The 22,663-nt window shown below is 36.8% G+C and overlaps 1 long non-coding RNA gene across 4 annotated transcripts in view; it reads left to right on the top strand.

Annotated features, from left to right (window-relative positions):
* Positions 1 to 1,060: 1,060 nt before the first annotated feature.
* The window catches only part of LOC148953406 (uncharacterized), a 51,786-nt gene continuing 30,183 nt past the window's right edge, over positions 1,061 to 22,663 (top strand). For 2 of the 4 annotated variants that reach the window (XR_016141638.1, XR_016141635.1), the window contains exon 1: positions 1,061 to 1,092. This is a non-coding gene — a long non-coding RNA (uncharacterized LOC148953406). Of the gene's footprint in view, positions 1,093 to 5,633; positions 5,653 to 15,800; positions 15,819 to 22,663 lie in introns of those variants that run through there. The other 2 variants (XR_016141636.1, XR_016141637.1) reach the window with 2 other exon arrangements.

Here is a 22,663-nt window from a genome sequence, read left to right as displayed (position 1 = left end):
GTGTCGTTTGATAATCCACAACTATTTTGGAATGTAGGCAGTTTACTAGAGGATTTCTTCTTTTCTTCATTCTTCCTTCTGGTCTTAATTTCCCTTTGGCCGCTGAATTTTACATATGAATTCCAGTTTCAAAGAGAGAATTGACGGGAGGGGGATTTTCCTCCTGGGACATTTTCTGGGGCGATTAAGCCAGGCCATGGCAAGATACAATACTTATTCCCAATAAGTTAATAGTGTACAAATTAGCCAAGTCTTCAAGACCGTATCCACGATTTTCCTCCAAGGGATAATTTTTTTTTTTTTTGGGGGGGGGGAGTGTCACAAAAAAACTATAGAATATGCAACAAATCTTGTTTACGTGTGCTTTTTTTAGCATTATATGAGTCTGGCAAAAAATTTAGATGGGAGGGGGTTCATACCAGGGACTCCATCCTTCTTGATACGGCCTCGCCAGTCTTTTAAGCTCCAACTAAAAACAAAATTGTTAAATTTGTTTAATTGTCTTGCATGTACGTCCACGAGTTAAAGTTTGATTATTGTCACATGTGTTTTTGGTTTGCGAAAGCATTATTTAAGCTTGAACATTAAAATTTTGGACCTACATCTGTAAAGAATAAAATAAAATGATTAATTTAGTGCAAAAATGGGGACACCACTTCAAGGAAAAAAAATCTAAGAACCATAAACATTTGTGCCTCAATGTTTGCACAAGATATCTTCCATTTTCAATTTTTTGGATCACTCTAGGCCTTTGCCACAACCATTCTCCCTCTCCGCCACCAAAGAAGCACTTAAAGGCAAAAAAATGCAGGCGCTATTTAGCGCAAATATAGAATGGTGTAAATTCAGATATAAGTAGTTGGCACAGTCAAAGTGTTTTAAAAGTTAAAGACCATTTCTTCTACAAAAAAGTTCAGTGTACAGAATAAATTATGAGGTAAAGGGATGCACTTGAGAGAAAAAAAAATGAAACCTGCAATATGAGTTTGAATGAAAGAGAATTTATTTTTCTTTATCTGATTCATAAGATAGAATCAGTCCAATTCGAGTGCTTGTGAAGCGAACATTAAGTCAATAAATCAGATTCATTTAGTAAGTCCAATTTTTTATGATTTTTTTTTTGTTAAGGGTAAGGGGGGAAAACAGGTAGAAAAAAAAACATTAGCTTCTCTAATCGATATTTTTTTTCCAGTAAGACAATTGCTGCAGTCACTATTGCACCCAGGCGACCTCCCTTCTAAGGGTCAGATATAGCCCTAGTTAATATGGAAGAATTAGTTGATTAAGTGGGTCTAACTTCAGGGGCATAGTACTCTTGAGGGGCATAATCTCATATGTAAACAATGAACAAAATTGTAAAGACTACAGCCCTTTCTCAAGGGTTCTAGGGAGTGTTTTTATCCCAATAGACGTAGTTACTGGACTTATCAGGCGCATCGTTGCCTTATAATCACTTTGTCTTCAGTTTCCCCAAATCACTGCCTTAAAACTCTCCATTTGTGGAAAAATAAGATATGTTGAAGCTACGGTAATTAGAATTTAACAGCAATGCAAAACGAAACTTATTCATGGTTCCCTGTTTAAGTTTTAGATACTCAAAAAACACCGACAAAAAAGAAAGTACGAGGAATAGAATTGTATCAGATGCAATGCTGTTGAGTTGCCTAAACAAAAGTGCTATGAGGCTTCTGTAGTTTATTATTTACTACAATTTTTTCAGACGCACTTCTCATCGAAGGGGTGGTAACGTAAACTTCTGAGGGGCATTATCTGATTGAAAGTTCTAGTCTCGTTTTTAAGAGTCAAAAGTGATCGGAGGGCAACCAGTTTCCCCATGGTTGGGGAAACCAGTTTCCAGTTTTTCCCAAAATGCATCGGATCAAAATTTTACATTACCATTAAGCACAATATAATCCTAAAGGCCGAAAAACAGTGCCTTCGTGATAGGCAAAACCTCCCTAGCCCCTGGAGCAAGGGATGTAAGTTATGCAGTTATTGTTAAAATATAAGGATTTTATGGAAGGAATGGTCGTGTAAACTTAGGAGGAGGTCCATTCTATTTGAAATCGATAGTACTAGTTCCGTTTCAAGAATCAAAATTAATCAAAAAGTAACCAGCCTCCCCCTCCGACCTTCATTTTTTTCTCAAAAGTATCTGGTCAGAATTTTGAGATAAAATTAAAAACATTCCTAAGGTTAAATAACTATGCCTCTAAGGCTCCCAATCCCCAACCTCTGTAGCAAGGGCTGTAACCTATTCACGTTTCCTATTGTTAACATATATAGGGCTTTTTGTCAAGAAATGAGGGTATGTTAGATCCTAGATATCAAAAAAAAACTAGGAATATTAAGGTGAAACTTTATATAAATGTCCAGAAAAGCACTAAATGTAATCAAAAAATACTTTTCCTTTATTGGTTGTGAAAAGGAAATACAGCATTATCTAAAGAACCGTTAATTGTATCTGCCGTCACATCGTTCGGGAAATGTATATATCCTTAATTAAATCAAAAGACACTATATGCTTCCAATCTTACAAGAAGATGTTTCTGTAATGTGCTTAGAACAGCAGAAGATATTAAGCGAACTTTAAGGATATGTTGACGAAATTAACAAACAGTTCGTGGTAACGAATTGTAAGTAAGGAGCGACCCGGCTAAATAGTAACCAAAACTCTAAATATGGAACTTTAATACCAAAAGATACATCAAAAGAATTGGATTTTTACGCTAATTTAAAATATATAAGTTTCATCAAGTTTAGTTTTACCCATCAAAACTTACTAGCCTGAGAATATTTACCTTATTTTCAAAAAAAGGGGGAAACACACCCTAAAAGTAAAAAAATCTTAATGAAAATCTCACCGTCCAATTCAGCGTATCAGAGACTCCTACTGTAAAGGTTTCGAGGTCCTATCTGCAAAAATATGGATTTTTGTATTTTTTGCCCGAAGAAAGATCACGAATGCGTGTTTACTTGTTTTTTTTTTTGTTTGTTTTTTTCACAGGGATGATCGTATCACCCAGTGGTCCTAGATTATCGCGAGAGGGCTCATTCGATTGGGAACTAAAAGTTCTTGTGCCCTTTCTGAGTAATGACAAAAATTGGAGGGTAACTAGGCCCCCTGTCACGCTTTTTTTTGTAAAGTCACCTGATAAAAATTTTGAGATAGCCATGTTGTTCAGCATAGTCGAAAATTCAATTAACTATTTCTTTGATGATGACTTAGCCCGCCAAAGTCCTCGAGGGAAGGGCTGCAAGATATGGAGGGATTTTTATGGGGGAAGAGAATTTTCTAGAAGGTGGGACCGGATTTCCCAGCGTTATTTAAAAAACGATCAGAAATTAAATTAAAAAAAAAGTTTTTTCAACTGAAAGTAAGGAGCAACATTAAAACTTAAAAAGACAAGAAATTATTACGTATATGAGGGGGTTCACCCCCTAGTCAATAACTCGCTCTTTACGCTAATGTTTCTTTAGTACTTTTAAAAGCGCTTTTTATTCTAATTAAACGGCCTGTATGATTCAGGGATAACTCTTAAATTGGTAAAAAATTCGAACTTTAGCGTAAAGAGCGAGGTATTGACTATGGGGTGAACCCCTCATATACGCAATGATTTCTGTTCGTTTTAAGTTTAAATGTTAATCTTTACTTTCAGTTGAAAAAATTGTTTTATTTCTATTTAATTGATAAATGGCCGGAGTGTAACTGTCCCATGCCCTGTTTAGCTACAATCTCCCAAAAGACATCTGATCATAATTCGCTATCTAAATTAACAAAGTTCAAAGATTTTCAACACAAATGTTCAGTGTTCAACGTTCAGGAAAAGTCTTATTTGTCTGAAAGAAGAAGTAGAAATAAATCTGGCTTCAATGATTTTTTATATCTGTTTTTTTTTTTATTTTTTTCTTTACAGCAAAATTAGCTTTTCTATGTATGATTTTGACAGGCATTTATCACATGAAATTAAAAAAACAAAAAAAAATCCAACAAGGTTGAAAATATAAAGCTTCTGAATTGTGTTTTACTTCATGACTTCGCGAGTGCGCAATGATCAATAGTTATGTAGTATTGCGCGTTGAGATCCAAAGGAAAAGTACCCTTTGTGCGCTGTGATGTGTCCCATTTATGAAAGAAATTTTCTTTACTCCATGATTCTTGTGCTGTGTTGTAAAGTAAGTTATATTTTCGTCAGGGTTACATTTTTCTTGTATTATTCCTCCTATACACGTACCCCTCCTCCTAATTCTGTAATTTCATGGCTTTTATACAACCCACTTGTTTTCGGCCGATTGTACGGATTTTCCGCCTCGAAATAAAGAAGCGTCATCTGTACAAATATTCAAAATATTTTATTTAAACCATTGACTATGAATTTTTTTTCTCATTCAAAATTACACTCGGAAAGAGTTTTGTTGAACCTCTTTGAATCCGGCTCCTGTTAGAACCTCTTTTTTGTTGCGTTCCGTGGACGATGGACTCTTTAAGCATTGTTTAAGCTTTATTAAGTCTTACGACTCTTTAAGCCTTATTTAAAACTCTATAAGGCAACTATACCTTGGTCCCGGATGCCGCTAGAACCTCTCGTCAGTGCGTACCTTTGATAATGTTTGGATTTTTTGACGTTTTAACGTTTGGTCTTTGATAAGACCAAACGTTGTTACTTGAGCTAGTCTACGAGAGACACTTTTTGAGAGAATGGAGGGTAATGACCTCTCTGGAAAGGTGGTTTTGGTCTAGGGAGAGTTCCTTTATAGTAATTAAATTAAAAAAACAAGTTTTTTTTTTAACTGAAAGTAAGGAGCGACAATAAAACTTAAAACGAACAGAAATTATTCCGTATATGAATAGGGCTGTCCTCTCCTCAACGCCTCGCTCTTTACGCTAAAGTTTGTATTGACAACTAATCCAGATCGTAAATAGCGGCGAAGACCACACTGTCTTTCCATCATAACCAAAAAAATGACATGTAGAACAATTGGTAATTTTTTTTTTCTGTAAGCGGCTCGACGATACATAAGAAGCATAAGATACATAAAAAGAGAAAGAAAGGAAAAAGTTCATAATTCTAAGATTTTGTTTTATGATTAGTAATTTTGTAATCAACGCAGAATTTGAAGCAATTGTATTGATTTCTTAAGTAAATTGATGATGTCTATTATAAGAATTAACATATATGAATATGACAATTGGCTATTTTTTTTAAGAATTCCTGAGCTGGGTAATAACAAATCCGAGGGTAATATTGTTACATAGATGTATCGAATCAAAATTGTAAATAAGGGAGACGACACACTCTCTTGAAACCAAAGTTATGCAGGGGATTTGTCGGTGGTGAACTATCCACGGGGGGAATTTTTTCAGGTTTTTTAAATTTAAAAATACAATCTTAATTAATACTCGGGGGAAATTTTTTGCGGGACGAATTTTCTGCAGGAAGGAGTCTTTTCGGAAGAATTTACTGGGGGAGGGGGGATTTCCTTGAGTTTACTGGCTTTTGAGCTTGCAACAAGGCAAGAAGTGTAAGCTAGTTTTACATAAAAAGTATCTAATGAACGATTTTTGTGAGAAAACTCTAATCAAATAATATAACTGTTTTTTTTTTACAACTTTAGGGGTCGTGGACAGTGAAGATATACCATTGAACTTGAGTAGGGAGCTTCTTCAAGATGGTGCGATAATAAGAAAATTAAGAACAGTGTTAACAAACAGAATTTTAAGATTTTTGAATGACAAAGCCAACAAAAAGCCAGAAGAATACTTCGAGTTCTACCAAAACTATGGATTATTTCTGAAGGAAGGAATAGTCACTGGAACTGAACAAGTTGAAAAGGTAGTAGGTCCATTTATTACCACCATGTATAGTAATGTACATCCACTGAACTTCAAGTACTGTACTGTACTGTACATGTACCACCAGTACTGTTTATCTTAGTTTCATACCTCCTCTAGTTGACCTGAAATGGAAAACTTGATACCATTCGCAAAAAAATCTGTTTACTTTCTTTGATAGCTTGGATACACTTACTTTATTTTGATTTGGTTAAATTTTAAGAGCAGAAGTAGCCACGAAAGTTTGAACATAATACCCTCTGTCGTTCTTGGGATATTGCTGAGATGCCTTATTGGGAATTAGCATTATCACATTACATTTTGATTTATTCTTAAGGCAACATTTAGTTTTTAAACATAATGGGACAATGGGAGGGTGGGAGTGGATGGGGGATTAGTTGCCCCCTAATGACTTTCAACTATTAAAAAGGGCATCAACCCTTCTTATTTTCAATTGAGTGAGCCCTTTTCTAAGTTCCCACGACAATTCTTTTGATACGAAGGGCCCTGGTCTAAACAACAATTACAACAAAAATATTACTAATCACTTTAGACTATTAAAAAGGGCACTAGCCTTTGAATTTCCAATCGAATTAGCCTTTTTGAAGTTTCTACGACAATGCCTTCTGTAAAAACCTTATATGCGCCTAGGGCATAGCTTAAAACCCTTGCCCTGAGAGTTGTGGGGGAGTGTCCTTCTCAAAAACATATTTTCTGTCTGGAAATCAACTAGCCTACGCTAAGCAAAATGGCTATCTCAAAATTTTGATTGGATGTGTTTGGGTGAATGTTGGACGTGGAGGGGGGGGGGGCTAGTTACCCTCCAATCAGTTTCTACTATCAAAAAGGGCACTAGTTCTTTGAATTTCCAATCAAATAAGCCCTTTTGAAGTTTCTATGACAACGCCTTCTATAAAAAAAAACCTTATATACCCCAAAACATAACTTAAAACCCTTGCCCTGTGGGTTTTTGGGGAGTGTCCTCCTCAAAAACATATTTTCTATCTGGAAATCAACTACGCTAAACAAAATGGCTGTCTCAAAATTTTGGTTGGATGTATTTGGGGGAATGATAGGCGTGGGGGAGGGGCTAGCTCCCCTCCAATCACTTGCTACTATTAAGAAGGGAACTAGCCCTTTGAATTTCCAATCGAATGAGCCTGTTTCGAAGTTTCAAAGACAATGCCTTCTTATAAAGCCGTTATTATATAGCCGTTTGAATTTCCAATCGAATGAGTCTGTTTTGAAGTTTCTACGACAACATCTTCTATAAAAAACCTTATATATCCCCAGGGCGTAACTTAAAACCTTTGCCCTGAGGGTTGTGGGAGAGTGTCCCCTCAAATACATATTTTCTATCTGGAAATCAACTAGCCTACGCTGAACAAAATTGCTATCTCGCAATTTCGATTGGATGTGCTTGGGGGAATGATGGGCGTGGGGGGGCTAGTTGACCTCCAATCACTTTCGACTATTGCCCTTTGAATTTCCAATCGAATGAGCCGGTTTTGAAATTTCTACGACATCGTCTTCTATAAAAACCTTATATGTCCCCAGGGTATAACTTAAAACCCTTGCCCCGAGGGTTGTTGGGAAGTGTCCTCCTCAAAAAGATATTTTCTATCTGGAAATCAGCTAAGCTGACATAATATATATCTCAAAATTTCGATTGAATGTGTTTTGGGGAATGATGGGCGTGGGAGAGGGGGCTAGTTGCCCTCCAATCACTTTCGACTATTAAAAAGGGCACTAGCTCCTTAAATTTCTAATCGAATGAGCTTGTTTTGAAGTTTCTACGACAATGCCTTCTATAAAAGCCTTATATGCCCCCAGGGCATAACTTAAAACCCTTGACCTGAGGGTTTTGGGGGAGTGTCCGCCTCAAAAACCTATTTTCTATCTGGAAATTAAGTATGTTGAACACAATCACCATCTCACAATTTTGATTGGATGTGTTTGGGGGAAGATGGGCGTGGGGGGGGCTTATTGCCTCCAATCCCTTTGGACCATTGAATTTCAATCGAATGAGCCTTTTTTGAAGTTTCTACGACAACGCCTTCTATAAAAACCTTATGTGCCCCCAGGGCATAACTTAAAACCCTTACCCTGAGGGTTGTGACAGAGTGTCCTCCTCAAAAACACATTTTTTATCTTGAAATCAAGTACGCTGAACAAAATGGCTATCTCAAAATTTTGATTGGAGGTGTTCGGGGGAATGATGGGCGTGAGGGGGGGGGGGCAGTTGCCCCCCAATCACTTTCGACTATTGAAAAGGGTACTAGCCCTTTGAATTTCCAATTGAATGAGCCTGTTTTGAAGTTTCTACGACAACGCCTTCAATAAAAACCTTATATGCCCCAAGGGCATAACTTAAAACCCTTGCCCTGAGGGTTGTGGGGGAGTGTCCTCCTCAAAAACCTACTTTCTATCTGGAAATCAACAACAAATTTTGATTGGATGTGTTTGGGGGAATTATGGGCGTGGGGGGGCTAGTTGCCCTCCAATCACTTTCGACTATTAAAAAGGCCACTAGAACTCTCGATTTCTAATCGAATGAGCCTCTTTTGAAGTCTCTACGACGACCCCTTCTATATGAAGTGCCCTTCTTTAAAGAACAAAAATAATAAACTGTACATTGTCAACATTGATCTTATATGCCCTCAGGGCATAAATTAAAACCCTTGCCCTGAGGCTTTGGGGGAGTGTCCTCCTCAAAAATATATTTTCTATCTGGAAATCAATTCCGCTGAACAAAATGGCTATCTCAAAATTTTGATTGGATGTGTTTGGGCGAATGTTGGGCGTGGGGTGGGGGGGGGCTTGTTGCCCTCCAATCACTTTCGACTAGTAAAAAGGGCACTAGCCACTCCAATTTCCAATCGAATGAGCCCTTTTCGAAGTTTCTACGACAACTCCTTCGATACGACGTGCCCGGGTATTGAGAAAAAAACACATTGTGCCCACATCGTTCTTTACTTAGGCAGCGCTGGCGCGCTGTCTATGATTAAATAAAAAAAAACAAGTTTTTTTAACTGAAAGTAAGGAACGATGTTAAAACTCAAAACGAACAGAAATTATTCCGTATATGAAAGGGGCTGTGCCCTCCTCAACGCCTCGCTCTTTACGCTAAAGTTTGACTTTCTCACACTCTTATTTTTTTTTAACAATAAAAAACTTTAGCGTAAAAAGTGAGGCGTTGAGGAGGGCACAGGGTGAGGAGGGAACAGTGTGTTCTTTTTTCATTACTAGAAGGGAAGTGGAATATGAAAAATAGGTATTTAAGGGCTAATTTGAAAGCTGATTTTCACATCTACATTTCTCTTTATAAATTTGACAGGACAACGAAATCAAAAAGTATCATTGGACACAAGAAACTACAATCTTTAGTGTCATTTCTAGAGTATAAAGGCTGGGAAGTATGAAAAGGTCTCCATCATTATCTTTAGAAACAGAAATTTCTAACCTGATGTTGAAATCCTCGTTCTTGTATACTGCTCCTCCAAGTCCCCTGGATAAGTTTCATAAATTGTCAGCTGAGTATCGGAACATACTATCAATACAGAGGGATGTTTAATAACTGAATTCAAAGCTCTTATTAGCATGTTTTTTCTTAGAATCGCCTCACTATTACCATTGTAATATTGACTAAGACTAAAAATGCCTTAGACTAAAAATGACACTTTTGGTGCCATTTCCTAAGTTTGAAAGAGCTTGAAAGCATAAAAAGGGGTTATTATAATTTAATTAAGTCGAATTATAATTTCCTTCTCGTTATAATCTGATTGAAAGAGTCTAATTATAGCAAATGTAAATGTCAATGAACATAAGCAGGTATAACGCCCTTGTTTCTTCAAAGGACCAGAAAGTCATTTGTAGCTTACTGGAAAAAATATATATATTTCAAATATTTGTATCTTTTGTGACATTAAAAATTTCACAATTGCTAAAACTTTAAGGGATATTATCTATTAATATCTAGATAACATCTATTGATATCTATATAATTGTAAATGTATGTGTTGTTGTTTTTTTAGTTTTTTCTCCATACCAGGGCACTTCGTATCGAAGGAGTTGTCATAGAAACTTCAAAAAGGGCTCATTCGATTGGAAATTGACGTGGCTAGTGCCCTTTTTGATATTCGAAAGTGATTGGAGGGCAACTAGCCCCCCCCCCACGCACGTAATTCCCCCAAACACATCCAATCAAAATTTTGAGATAGCCATTTTGTTCAGCGTAGTTGATTTCTAGATAGAAAATATCTTTTTGAGGAGGACACTCCCCACAACCCTCAGGGCAAGTTTTAAGTTATGCCCTGAGGGCATGTAAGATCAATGTTGACAATGTACAGTTTATTATTTTTTTAGCTGGGCACTTCATATAGAAGGGGTCGTCGTAGAGACTTCATAAGGGGCTCATTCAATTAGAAATCGAGAGTTCTAGTGACCTTTTTAATAGTCGAAAGTGATTGGAGGGCAAATAGCCCCCCCTAGCCCATCATTCCCCCAAACACATCCAATCGAAATTTTGAGATAGCCATTTTGTTCAGCGTAGTTAATTTCCAGATAGAAAATATGTTTTTGAGGAGGACACTCCCCCACAACCCTCAGGGCAAGGGTTTTAAGTTATGCCCTGAGGGCATATAAGATCAATGTTGACAATATACAGTTTATTATTTTTGTGCTTTAAAACAGGGCACTTCATACAGAAGGGGTCGTCGTAGAGACTTCAAAAGAGGCTCATTCGATTAGAAATCGAGAGTTCTAGTGCCCTTTTTAATAGTCGAAAGTAATTGGTGGGCAACTATCCCCCCCGCCAACCCCCCTCCCTCCCCCTCACGCCAATCAATCCCCCAAACATATCCAATTGAAATTTTGAGATAGCCATTTTGTTCAGCCTAATTGATTTCCAGATAGAAAATATGTTTTTTGAGGAGGACACTCCCCCACAACTCTCAGGGCAAGGGTTTTAAGTTATGCCCTGGGGGCATATAAGGTTTTTATAAAAGGTGTTGTCATAGAAACTTCAAAACAGGCTCATTTGATTGAAAATTCAAAGGGCTAGTGCCCTTTTTAATAGTCGAAAGTGATTGGAGGGCAGCAAGCCCCCACACCCATCATTTCCCCAAACACATCCAATCAAAATTGTTAGATAGCCATTCTGTTCAGCGTAGTTGATTTCCAGATAGAAAATATGTTTTTGAGGAGGACACTCCCCCACAACCCTCAGGGCAAGGGTTTTAAGTTATGCCCTGGGGGTATATAAGCTTTTTATTGAAAGCTTTATCATAGAAACTTCAAAACAGGCTCATTCGATTTGAAATTCAAAGGGCTAGCGCCCTTTTTAATAGTCGAAAGTTATTGGAGGGCAACTAGCCCCCCTTCCCAAGCCCATCATTCCCCCAAACACATCCAATCAACATTTTGAGATAGCCATTTTGTTCTTCGTAGTTGATTTCTAGATAGAAAGTATGTTTTTTATGAGGACACTCCCCCAAAACCCTCAGGGCAAGGGTTTGAAGTTATGCCCTGGGGACATATCAGGTTTTTATTGAAGGCGTCGTCGTAGAAACTTCAAAACAGGCTCATTCGATTGGAAATTCAAAGGGCTAGTACCCTTTTCAGTAGTCAAAAGTGATTGGAGGGCAGCAAGCCCCCACACCCATCATTCCCCCAAACACATCCAATCAAAATTGTTAGATAGCCATTCTGTTCAGCGTAGTTGATTTCCAGATAGAAAATATGTTTTTGAGGAGGACACTCCCCCACAACCCTCAGGGCAAGGGTTTTAAGTTATGCCCTGGGGGTATATAAGCTTTTTATTGAAAGCTTTATCATAGAAACTTCAAAACAGGCTCATTCGATTTGAAATTCAAAGGGCTAGCGCCCTTTTTAATAGTCGAAAGTTATTGGAGGGCAACTAGCCCCCCTTCCCAAGCCCATCATTCCCCCAAACACATCCAATCAAAATTTTGAGATAGCCATTTTGTTCTTTGTAGTTGATTTCTTGATAGAAAATATGTTTTTGAAGAGGACACTCCCTCACACCCCTCAGGGCCAGGGTGTTAAGTTATAGACTGGGGGCATACTATGTTTTTATTGAATGCATTGTTTGCAGAACTTTAAGAAAGACTCATTCAGTTGGAACTTTGACGGGATAGTGCGCTTGTTAATAGTCGAAAGAGTTTGGAGGGCAACTAGCCCCCCCCCCGCACGCCCATCATTCCCCCGAACACCTCCAATCAAAATTTTGAGATAGCCATTTTGTTCAGCGTACTTGATTTCAAGATAAAAAATATGTTTTTGAGGAGGACACTCTGTCACAACCCTCAGGGTAAGGGTTTTAAGTTATGCCCTGGGGGCACATAAGGTTTTTATAGAAGGCGTTGTCGTAGAAACTTCAAAAAAGGCTCATTCGATTGAAATTCAATGGTCTAGTGCCCTTTTTAATAGTCCAAAGGGATTGGAGGCAATACGCCCCCCCCACGCCCATCTTCCCCCAAACACATCCAATCAAAATTGTGAGATGGTGATTTTGTTCAACATACTTAATTTCCAGATAGAAAATAGGTTTTTGAGGAGGACACTCCCCCAAAACCCTCAGGTCAAGGGTTTTAAGTTATGCCCTGGGGGCATATAAGGCTTTTATAGAAGGCATTGTCGTAGAAACTTCAAAACAAGCTCATTCGATTAGAAATTTAAAGAGCTAGTGCCCTTTTTAATAGTCGAAAGTGATTGGAGGGCAACTAGCCCCCCTCCCCCACGCCAATCATTCCCCAAAACACATCCAATCGAATTTTAAGATATATATTATGTCAGCTTAGCTGATTTCCAGATAGAAAATATCTTTTTGAGGAGGACACTTCCCCACAACCCTCGGGGCAAGGGTTTTAAGTTATACCCTGGGGACATATAAGGTTTTTATAGAAGACAATATCGTAGAAATTTCAAAACCGGCTCATTCGATTGGAAATTCAAAGGGCAATAGTCGAAAGTGATTGGAGGGCAACTAGCCCCCCCCCACGCCCACCATTCCCCCAAACACATCCAATCGAAATTGTGAGATAGCAATTTTGTTCAGCGTAGTTGATTTCCAGATAGAAAATATGTTTTTGAGGGGACACTCCCCCGCAACCCTCAGGGCAAAGGTTTTAAGTTACGCCCTGGGGATATATAAGGTTTTTTATAGAAGATGTTGTTGGAGAAACTTCAAAACAGACTCATTCGATTGGAAATTCAAACGGCTAGTGCCCTTTTTAAAAGTCGAAAGGGATTGGAGGGCACCTAGCCCCCCTCTCACGCCCATTATTCCCCCAAACACATATCAAAATTTTGAGATAGTCATTTTGTTCAGCGTAGTTGATTTCCAGATAGAAAAATGTTTTTTAGGAAGACAGTCCCCAACAACCCTCAGGGCAAGGGTTTGAATTTGTGCCTTGGGGGCATACAAGGATTTATAAGAAGGCATTGTCGTAGAAACTTCGAAACAGGGTCATTTGATTGGAAATTCAAAGGGCTAGTTCCCTTCTTAATAGTAGAAAGTGATTGGAGGGGAACAAGCCCCTCCCCCACGCCCATCATTTCCCTAAACACATCCAATCGAAATTGTGAGATAGCAATTTTGTTCAGCGTAGTTGATTTCCAGATAGAAAATATTTTTTGAGGAGGACACTCCCCAAAAACCCCCAGGGCAAGGGTTTTAAGTTATGTTTTGGGGTATATAAGGTTTTTTATAGAAGATGTTGTTGTAGAAACTTCAAAACAGACTCATTCGATTGGAAATTCAAACGGCTAGTGCCCTTTTTAAAAGTCGAAAGGGATTGGAGGGCACCTAGCCCCCCTCTCACGCCCATTATTCCCCCAAACACATATCAAAATTTTGAGATAGTCATTTTGTTCAGCGTAGTTGATTTCCAGATAGAAAAATGTTTTTTAGGAAGACAGTCCCCAACAACCCTCAGGGCAAGGGTTTGAATTTGTGCCTTGGGGGCATACAAGGATTTATAAGAAGGCATTGTCGTAGAAACTTCGAAACAGGGTCATTTGATTGGAAATTCAAAGGGCTAGTTCCCTTCTTAATAGTAGAAAGTGATTGGAGGGGAACTAGCCCCTCCCCCACGCCCATCATTTCCCTAAACACATCCAATCAAAATTTTGATATAGCCATTTTGTTCAGCGTAGTTTATTTCCAGATAGAAAATCTTTTTTTCAGGAGGACACTCCCCAAAAACCCTCAGGGCAAGGGTTTTAAGTTATGTTTTGGGGTATATAAGGTTTTTTTATAGAAGGCGTTGTCATAGAAACTTCAAAAGGGCTTATTTGATTGGAAATTTAAAGAACTAGTGCCCTTTTTGATAGTAGAAACTGATTGGAGGGTAACTAGCCCCCCCCCCCGCCACGCCCATCATTCACCCAAACACATCCAATCAAAATTTTGAGATAGTCATTTTGTTTAGCGTAGGCTAGTTGATTTCCAGATAGAAAATATGTTTTTGAGAAGGACACTCCCCAACAACTCTCAGGGCAAGGGTTTTAAGCTCTGCCCTAGGCGCATATAAGGTTTTTATAGAAGGCGTTGTCGTAGAAACTTCAAAAAGGCTAATTCGATTGGAAATTCAAAGGCTAGTGCCCTTTTTAATAGTCGAAAGTGATTGGAGGGCAACTAGCCCCTCCCCCACGCCCATCATTTCCCTAAACACATCCAATCAAAATTTTGATATAGCCATTTTGTTCAGCGTAGTTTATTTCCAGATAGAAAATCTTTTTTTCAGGAGGACACTCCCCAAAAACCCTCAGGGCAAGGGTTTTAAGTTATGTTTTGGGGTATATAAGGTTTTTTTATAGAAGGCGTTGTCATAGAAACTTCAAAAGGGCTTATTTGATTGGAAATTTAAAGAACTAGTGCCCTTTTTGATAGTAGAAACTGATTGGAGGGTAACTAGCCCCCCCCCCTCCACGTCCATCATTCACCCAAACACATCCAATCAAAATTTTGAGATAGTCATTTTGTTTAGCGTAGGCTAGTTGATTTCCAGATAGAAAATATGTTTCTGAGAAGGACACTCCCCCACAACTCTCAGGGCAAGGGTTTTAAGCTATGCCCTAGGCGCATATAAGGTTTTTATAGAACGCGTTGTCATAGAAACTTCAAAAAGGCTAATTCGATTGAAAATTCAAAGGCTAGTGCCCTTTTTAATAGTCTAAAGTGATTAGTAATATATTTTGTTGTTGTTGTTGTTTAGACCACTTCGTATCGAAAGAATTGTCGTGGGAACCTAGAAAAGGGCTCACTCGATTGGAAATAAGAAGGGTTGATGCCCTTTTTAATAGTTGAAAGTCATTGGGGGGCAACTAATCCCCCATCCACTCCCACCCTCCCATTGTCCCATTATGTTTAAAAACTAAATGTTGCCTTAAGAATAAATCAAAATGTAATGTGATAATGCTAATTCCCAATAAGTCATCTCAGCAATATCCCAAGAACGACTGAGGGTATTATGTTCAAACTTTCGAGGCTACTTCTGCTCTTAAAATTTAACCAAATCAAAATAAAGTAAGTGTATCCAAGCTATCAAAGAAAGTAAACAGATTTTTTTGCGAATGGTATCAACTTTTCCATTTCAGGTCAACTAGAGGAGGCATGAAACTAAGATAAACAGTACTGGTGGTACATGTACAGTACTTTACAGTACTTGAAGTTCAGTACATGTACTTGACTATACAGGGTGGTAATAAATGGACCTACTACCTTTTCAACTTGTTCAGTTCCAGTGACTATTCCTTCCTTCAGAAATAATCCATAGTTTTGGTAGAACTCGAAGTATTCTTCTGGCTTTTTGTTGGCTTTGTCATTCAAAAATCTTAAAATTCTGTTTGTTAACACTGTTCTTAATTTTCTTATTATCGCACCATCTTGAAGAAGCTCCCTACTCAAGTTCAATGGTATATCTTCACTGTCCACGACCCCTAAAGTTGTAAAAAAAAAACAGTTATATTATTTGATTAGAGTTTTCTCACAAAAATCGTTCATTAGATACTTTTTATGTAAAACTAGCTTACACTTCTTGCCTTGTTGCAAGCTCAAAAGCCAGTAAACTCAAGGAAATCCCCCCTCCCCCAGTAAATTCTTCCGACAAGACTCCTTCCTGCAGAAAATTCGTCCCGCAAAAAATTTCCCCCGAGTATTAATTAAGATTGTATTTTTAAATTTAAAAACCTGAAAAAATTCCCCCGTGGATAGTTCACCACCGACAAATCCCCTGCATAACTTTGGTTTCAAGAGAGTGTGTCGTCTCCCTTATTTACAATTTTGATTCGATACATCTATGTAACAATATTACCCTCGGATTTGTTATTACCCAGCTCAGGAATTCTTAAAAAAAATAGCCAATTGTCATATTCATATATGTTAATTCTTATAATAGACATCATCAATTTACTTAAGAAATCAATACAATTGCTTCAAATTCTGCGTTGATTACAAAATTACTAATCATAAAACAAAATCTTAGAATTATGAACTTTTTCCTTTCTTTCTCTTTTTATGTATCTTATGCTTCTTATGTATCGTCGAGCCGCTTACAGAAAAAAAAAATTACCAATTGTTCTACATGTCATTTTTTTGGTTATGATGGAAAGACAGTGTGGTCTTCGCCGCTATTTACGATCTGGATTAGTTGTCAATACAAACTTTAGCGTAAAGAGCGAGGCGTTGAGGAGGGGACAGCCCTATTCATATACGGAATAATTTCTGTTCGTTTTAAGTTTTATTGTCGCTCCTTACTTTCAGTTAAAAAAAACTTGTTTTTTTAATTTAATAACTATAAAGGAACTCTCCCTAGACCAAAACCACCTTTCCAGAGAGGTCATTACCCTCCATTCTCTCAAAAAGTGTGTCTCGTAGACTAGCTCAAGTAACAACGTTTGGTCTTATCAAAGACCAAACGTTAAAACGTCAAAAAATCCAAACATTATCAAAGGTACGCACTGACGAGAGGTTCTAGCGGCATCCGGGACCAAGGTATAGTTGCCTTATAGAGTTTTAAATAAGGCTTAAAGAGTCGTAAGACTTAATAAAGCTTAAACAATGCTTAAAGAGTCCATCGTCCACGGAACGCAACAAAAAAGAGGTTCTAACAGGAGCCGGATTCAAAGAAGTTCAACAAAACTCTTTCCGAGTGTAATTTTGAATGAGAAAAAAAGTTCATAGTCAATGGTTTAAATAAAATATTTTGAATATTTGTACAAATTCGAGGCGGAAAATCCGTACAATCGGCCAAAAAACAAGTGGGTTGTATAAAAGCCATGAAATTACAGAATTAGGAGGAGGGGTACGTGTATAGGAGGAATAATACAAGAAAAATGTAACCCTGACGAAAATATAACTTACTTTACAACACAGCACAAGAATCATGGAGTAAAGAAAATTTCTTTCATAAATGGGACACATCACAGCACACAAAGGGTACTTTTCCTTTGGATCTCAACGCGCAATACTACATAACTATTGATCATTGCGCACTCGCGAAGTCATGAAGAAATGTGCAAGGTTGATCTGTCCCAAAAAAAATGATTGGAGAAGATAGGAATCTTTTTACTGTTTGATATTTATGCTGTGATTTACAATATTATTTTAATTTTTATTGAGAACATTAAAAAAACTGACAAAAATTACTATTTGCCAATTTTTTCGCATATTTCCATTGTGTCATACCAGCATTTTCATTAATAGCTTTACCATACCTTAAGGCTCATTGTGTTATAGTGTGATTGGCATTATCACTAAAAAGGTCATTGAAATAAAGCTATAAATATAAATAAAATTAATACATGCCTGATCTGCAACTAGCTCAGCTAGCCTTTGTTTCGATGTTTTCAGCCCGTAGAGTTTTTTGATTATATGATGACTGAAAAATAAATACAATTAAAATGCGAATTTAATAGTACAGTCCCTAGAAACAGATCTAGAATTGACGTAGAAACAGATCTTTCCAATAATTCACATTAGAAGATATAGGAAGATAAAAAAGATTCAGTACATCCTTAAATAGCAGAATTACATAAGCTTCATTGGAAGGGTCTCCATTTCACCCCCGACCCTTTCATCTCTGCTATTCGTCTCAATGTCAGCGCAATATTGTTGACTTCCTAAAGAGGAATTTGTCCCACCTAGATTTTGAAAAACGCTATTTTTTGGATCTTCATAGCAAAAATAATAAAAAATCTCTCGTACATTTTCGTAAATTGGCGAAATTCTCGTTTGACAAAGCTTAATATTATTTATATTATTAATAATGGTAAATAAAATATGAGATATAATTATTAATGTTATTAATAGTAATATAAAATTATTTATATCATAATAATAACTATGTTATTATAATATTAATAGTATTATTTCTCTTAATATTAATTGCTCATCCAGAAGTTCCATTTTGTTTCTACTATGTTGACGTTTCCATAGAGTAAGATAAACTTTCGTGACGTGAACTGGTACTGCCTACTTCAAGAAAAGAATTTGCTCTGTAAGATTACATAACGTAACAAAAAGTCTTGGTATATGCCGAGAAAATTAACGGGAGAGAAAGAAACATGTTCAGAAAACAATTCTTACTTCATAATATGCACAATAATTATAGTTAACACATTTTGCATGCAGCTAACCTTTATTTTCACTTATTTCATTTTTTTTCCAATTTTTCACAGAAATTCATCAATTTTTCGCAACAACCTTTCTTTAATTTGAAAACTCTGCTAGACACAGCACTTTCATCCCAAGATTCTGGCCGTTTTTCTGAAACAAAGCGCTATCTACATTTATTTTCATAGAATTGTCTTTAATCAATAGACTCTTCTTGAATTTTGTGTTAACGCCACTGCAAAACATTCTCTACAAACAAATTTTGTATAGGGTGCTCTGTTTTAGTGATGATTCAAACTGAAGAAAAGCTATTAAAAAATGATAAATATATTAGAAAAGTTGGAAAAAATTAACATAAGTGAAGATAAAGGATACACGTCCTAACATGAACGCCCATAAGAGGGGGCGTCCGCCCCCCTCCCCTGGCTGAATTACTGTGTTATATATTTGTATTAATTTAAAAAACTTTCCACAGAATAAGTTTTCAAAGAAAAGTAAAGAGTTCTATTCAACCAAAAAGAGAAGAAACAAATTCAAATAATCTTCCAAGCGTAAAACTACCACAGATCACTATCAACAATTAAATTAAACTCAAAACGAACAGAAATTATAATAAATAGCCGAGTCAACTCAAAAAGAGCAAAAATTAACATTAACGGGGCTGACAACCCCCGTGCCTTCTCAAGATCAGGACATAACTTAGGCTTTACTGAAAAAAAAAAATAATAAAAAAAAAATGACCGTGGATTGTCAGTCTAATTTACCTATACTGATATTTATTCCTTAAAATAAAAAATGGGTAAAAAAGTGAGTAAAAAAGCTTTTTACTTATTTAATTAAAAAGAAAAGTGAAAACATGTAAACATATTTTGTTTTCAGTAAAGCGCAAATTATGTTCTGGTCTTGAAAAGGCATGAAGGTTATCAGCACAAATAATGTTGATTTTTGTTCGTTTTGTGTTTGCCTCGGATATTTAATCTAATTTCTGTTCAGTTTGAGGTTCGTGTATTTAATTATATTTAGTTGTTTTATCTTCAAGGGTTGATCTTTAAATTAATTAGTTTATGCCCATTTTAGCTTAATAGAGCTCTGAACTTTTCTTTGAAAAGCTTGTTTTGTGGAAAAAGTTTTTTCAGATGAATTTCTGTTCGTTTTTTATTGACAAAGTCATTTTCATGACAAAAAAAATATTTTATATCTTTTCGTTTTTTTTCCATAAAAATCCATAGTGTAGTATATTTGTATGGGTTTAACATGCCCAATATCCATAAAGACATAGGTGCTGGACCGTTGTACTATGCTGAACAAAACAGATGTCTCAAAATTTTTACTAGATGTGTTTTGGAAATAAATCGGCTTGAGAGACGGGCTGATTGCCCTTCAATCTCTTTTTACTCTTTGAAAGGACCCTAGAACCTTTAATTTTGAATCGAAGAGTGGTGCTGCCTATGATATTGCTTGTATGCCTTTTCGAAAACCTGCATGTATACAGTTTTTTCGTTTAATTGAAACACCCCCTTAACACATCCTAGAAGTTTCACCTTGATACTCTAAGCGTCATTAGTTACAGTAACTGCAGTTGTAGTACTAAAAGTATACACATAGTGCCTTCTGGCTAAATCAAAATCCCCACAACTTACTCTTAAAGATCTAACTTAATAATATAAATTGTTCTTGAGATATTGCTTTGTTACCTTTTTGAAAGTTCACATGCTCATAGTTTGTTTTGACTTAGTTTGACGTCCGCCTAAATATTTCTTAGATTTGATTACTGAAGATATTGTTATATTCTCTTGGACTATTGGCTACAAAATGGCTGTCTCACAATTTCGATCGAATGTGTTTGGGGAAAAGAAGATATAAGGGAGAGGGGGGCTATTTTCTCTCCATCACGCTTTACTCTTAAATGGAACTAGAAGTATGCATTTCCAATCAAATGAGCCTCCTCTAAAGTTCACAAGGCCACTTCTTCATAAAAACCTTACATACCCCGGGGCATAGCTTAAAACTCTTATCCCCATACTTTGGGGGGTTGTGTCAACCCCAAAGGCCGTGTTATGAGATCTTTGGACTATTTTTGAACAAATGGCTATTTTAAAATTTCTATCGGATGCATTGGGGGAAAATATAACGTGGAGAGGGGGGGGGTATAGCTGCCTTCCAATAAATTTGACTACTAAAAATGGCTCTTCAACTTCCAATTTCCAACCCAATGAGCCCCCTCCGAAATTTATACGACCACCGTTTCCATGAAAACCTTAAATTTCCTCGGTGCATACTTTACAACCCTCGCCCTGAGGACTGTGAGGGGGCTTATCCTCAAAGACATAATTTTTGGACTTATAGACTACATAAAAAAAATAACTATCTCGAAATTTGTTTGGGGAAGTGTTTGGGGAAATGATGGGCATTGGGGGGGGGGGGAGGTTGCCCTCCAATCATTTTTGACTATTAAAGAAGGCACTAACCCTTTCAATTATCAACGGACTGAGCCCTTTTCGAAGTCTTTACGCAACAAATCTTAAAATTTATATCAGGTGCGTTTCTGGAAAATACGACGTGTGTATGTTGGGGGGGGGGGGCTGTTTGCCTTCTGATCACATTGACTCTTAAAAAGAGCACTATAACTTCTGATTACCATTACAATGAGCCGTCTTTGAAGTTTATATGACCACCATTTCTATAAAAAACCTTATATGACCCCGGGCATAATTTACAATCCCTGACCTGAAGGCTATATGGGGGGGGGGTTATCCTCAAAGATATAATTTCTGGACCTTTCAACTGCACTGAACAAAATGGGTATCTCAAAAATTATGATTGAATGCGTTTGGGGAAATGATTGGTGCATGGGGAGGGGCTGCATGACCTCCAATCACTTTTGCCTGTTAAAAAGACCAGTAGAACTTCCGATTAACAATCAAATGAGCCCCCTGTGAGGTCTATACCCTTTCTTTAAAAAACCTTATATCCCCACAGGGCATAACGTACAACCCTTGCCATGAGGGTTGTGGAGGGTGGGGGGTTGCCATTTTCAAATTCATAATTACCTGACCTTAAAACTAAACTGAACAAAATGGCTATCTCAAAATTTTGATTGGATGTGTTTGGGGAAGTGATTGACGTGGGGGAGGGGGGCTGGTTCCCCTTTATGAGCTCTTTTGAAGTTCCTATGACATTTTTTTCTATAAGAAGTGTCCTGGTCTAAAAAGAACAATATATTGTGCCCACATCGCTCTTTACTTAGGCAGCGCTATCGCGCTGCCTAAGATATTTTGTCTTGAGATTTCAATTATACAGCACTGTAAGGGCCAATTAAACCAGGTAAGCCCCCGCCCTATAATTCAGTCTACGGGCGCCCATGCGTCCTAAAGTGGCTTCTTTAGTATTAATTTTAACAATTCCTAGGGGACTAGTTTGTCAATTAATTTTTTATTTTTTATCATGAAGGCCAACATATACGAACAGTACATTTGTTTTATTTTTAATTTTTTTTTCATCTAAGTTTCTTGATTCGGATATTCGTCAAAGTATTTTTATGAGTGCTACAAATAGCAGTTTTGTTTTTTTTTTATTTATAAATGGCTCGACGATACATAAGATACAAAATAAGAAAAAGAAAAGAAAAAAGTATTCATAATTCTACAATGAATAAATCTACATAAATCTACAATACCAATCTATAATCTGCAGGCGATTATAGATTGGTAGATTGCACTACCTATAATTTAGTACATTGGTAGAATTAATATTTTTAATTTTAAATTAATTTTCAATTCAATATAATATATAATAAATTAATAATTTAATTCTAAATAGAATTGTATTTTGGACTACCTAAAGATTGGACTACCTACCTATAATTAGGTAGATTGGACTGAATTTGCTCACTGGAATTAATATTTATACTCTGTCTGCATGTTTAGATATTAAAACCTGAATAGCCGTAAATAGAAATTGCTTAAAAACGGAAAAAAAATCGGATGTACCATTCCCAAAGTTAATACTTTATTAATTTATAATTTAAGGGAAAAATATATTTACGCTTTAAGAAATGCAGTTAATTAAGTTATAGGGTAAAACATCGTTTCCTGACATAACGACAGCTAAGTTTCCAGCTGCAAGTACAGCGAGTTCAGACAATATAAAAAAACTTATTTACGATGACATTGATAAATGTCACTGTCATTGAG

This window comes from Artemia sp. Qi Xiang Cuo, chromosome 4 (assembly GCF_049724085.1).
Source record: "Artemia sp. Qi Xiang Cuo chromosome 4, ASM4972408v1, whole genome shotgun sequence".
In the NCBI taxonomy this organism is placed as follows: domain Eukaryota; kingdom Metazoa; phylum Arthropoda; class Branchiopoda; order Anostraca; family Artemiidae; genus Artemia; species Artemia sp. Qi Xiang Cuo.
The sequence above is the reverse complement of the archived record's forward strand: the minus strand, read 5'-3'. Positions and strand labels throughout refer to the sequence as shown.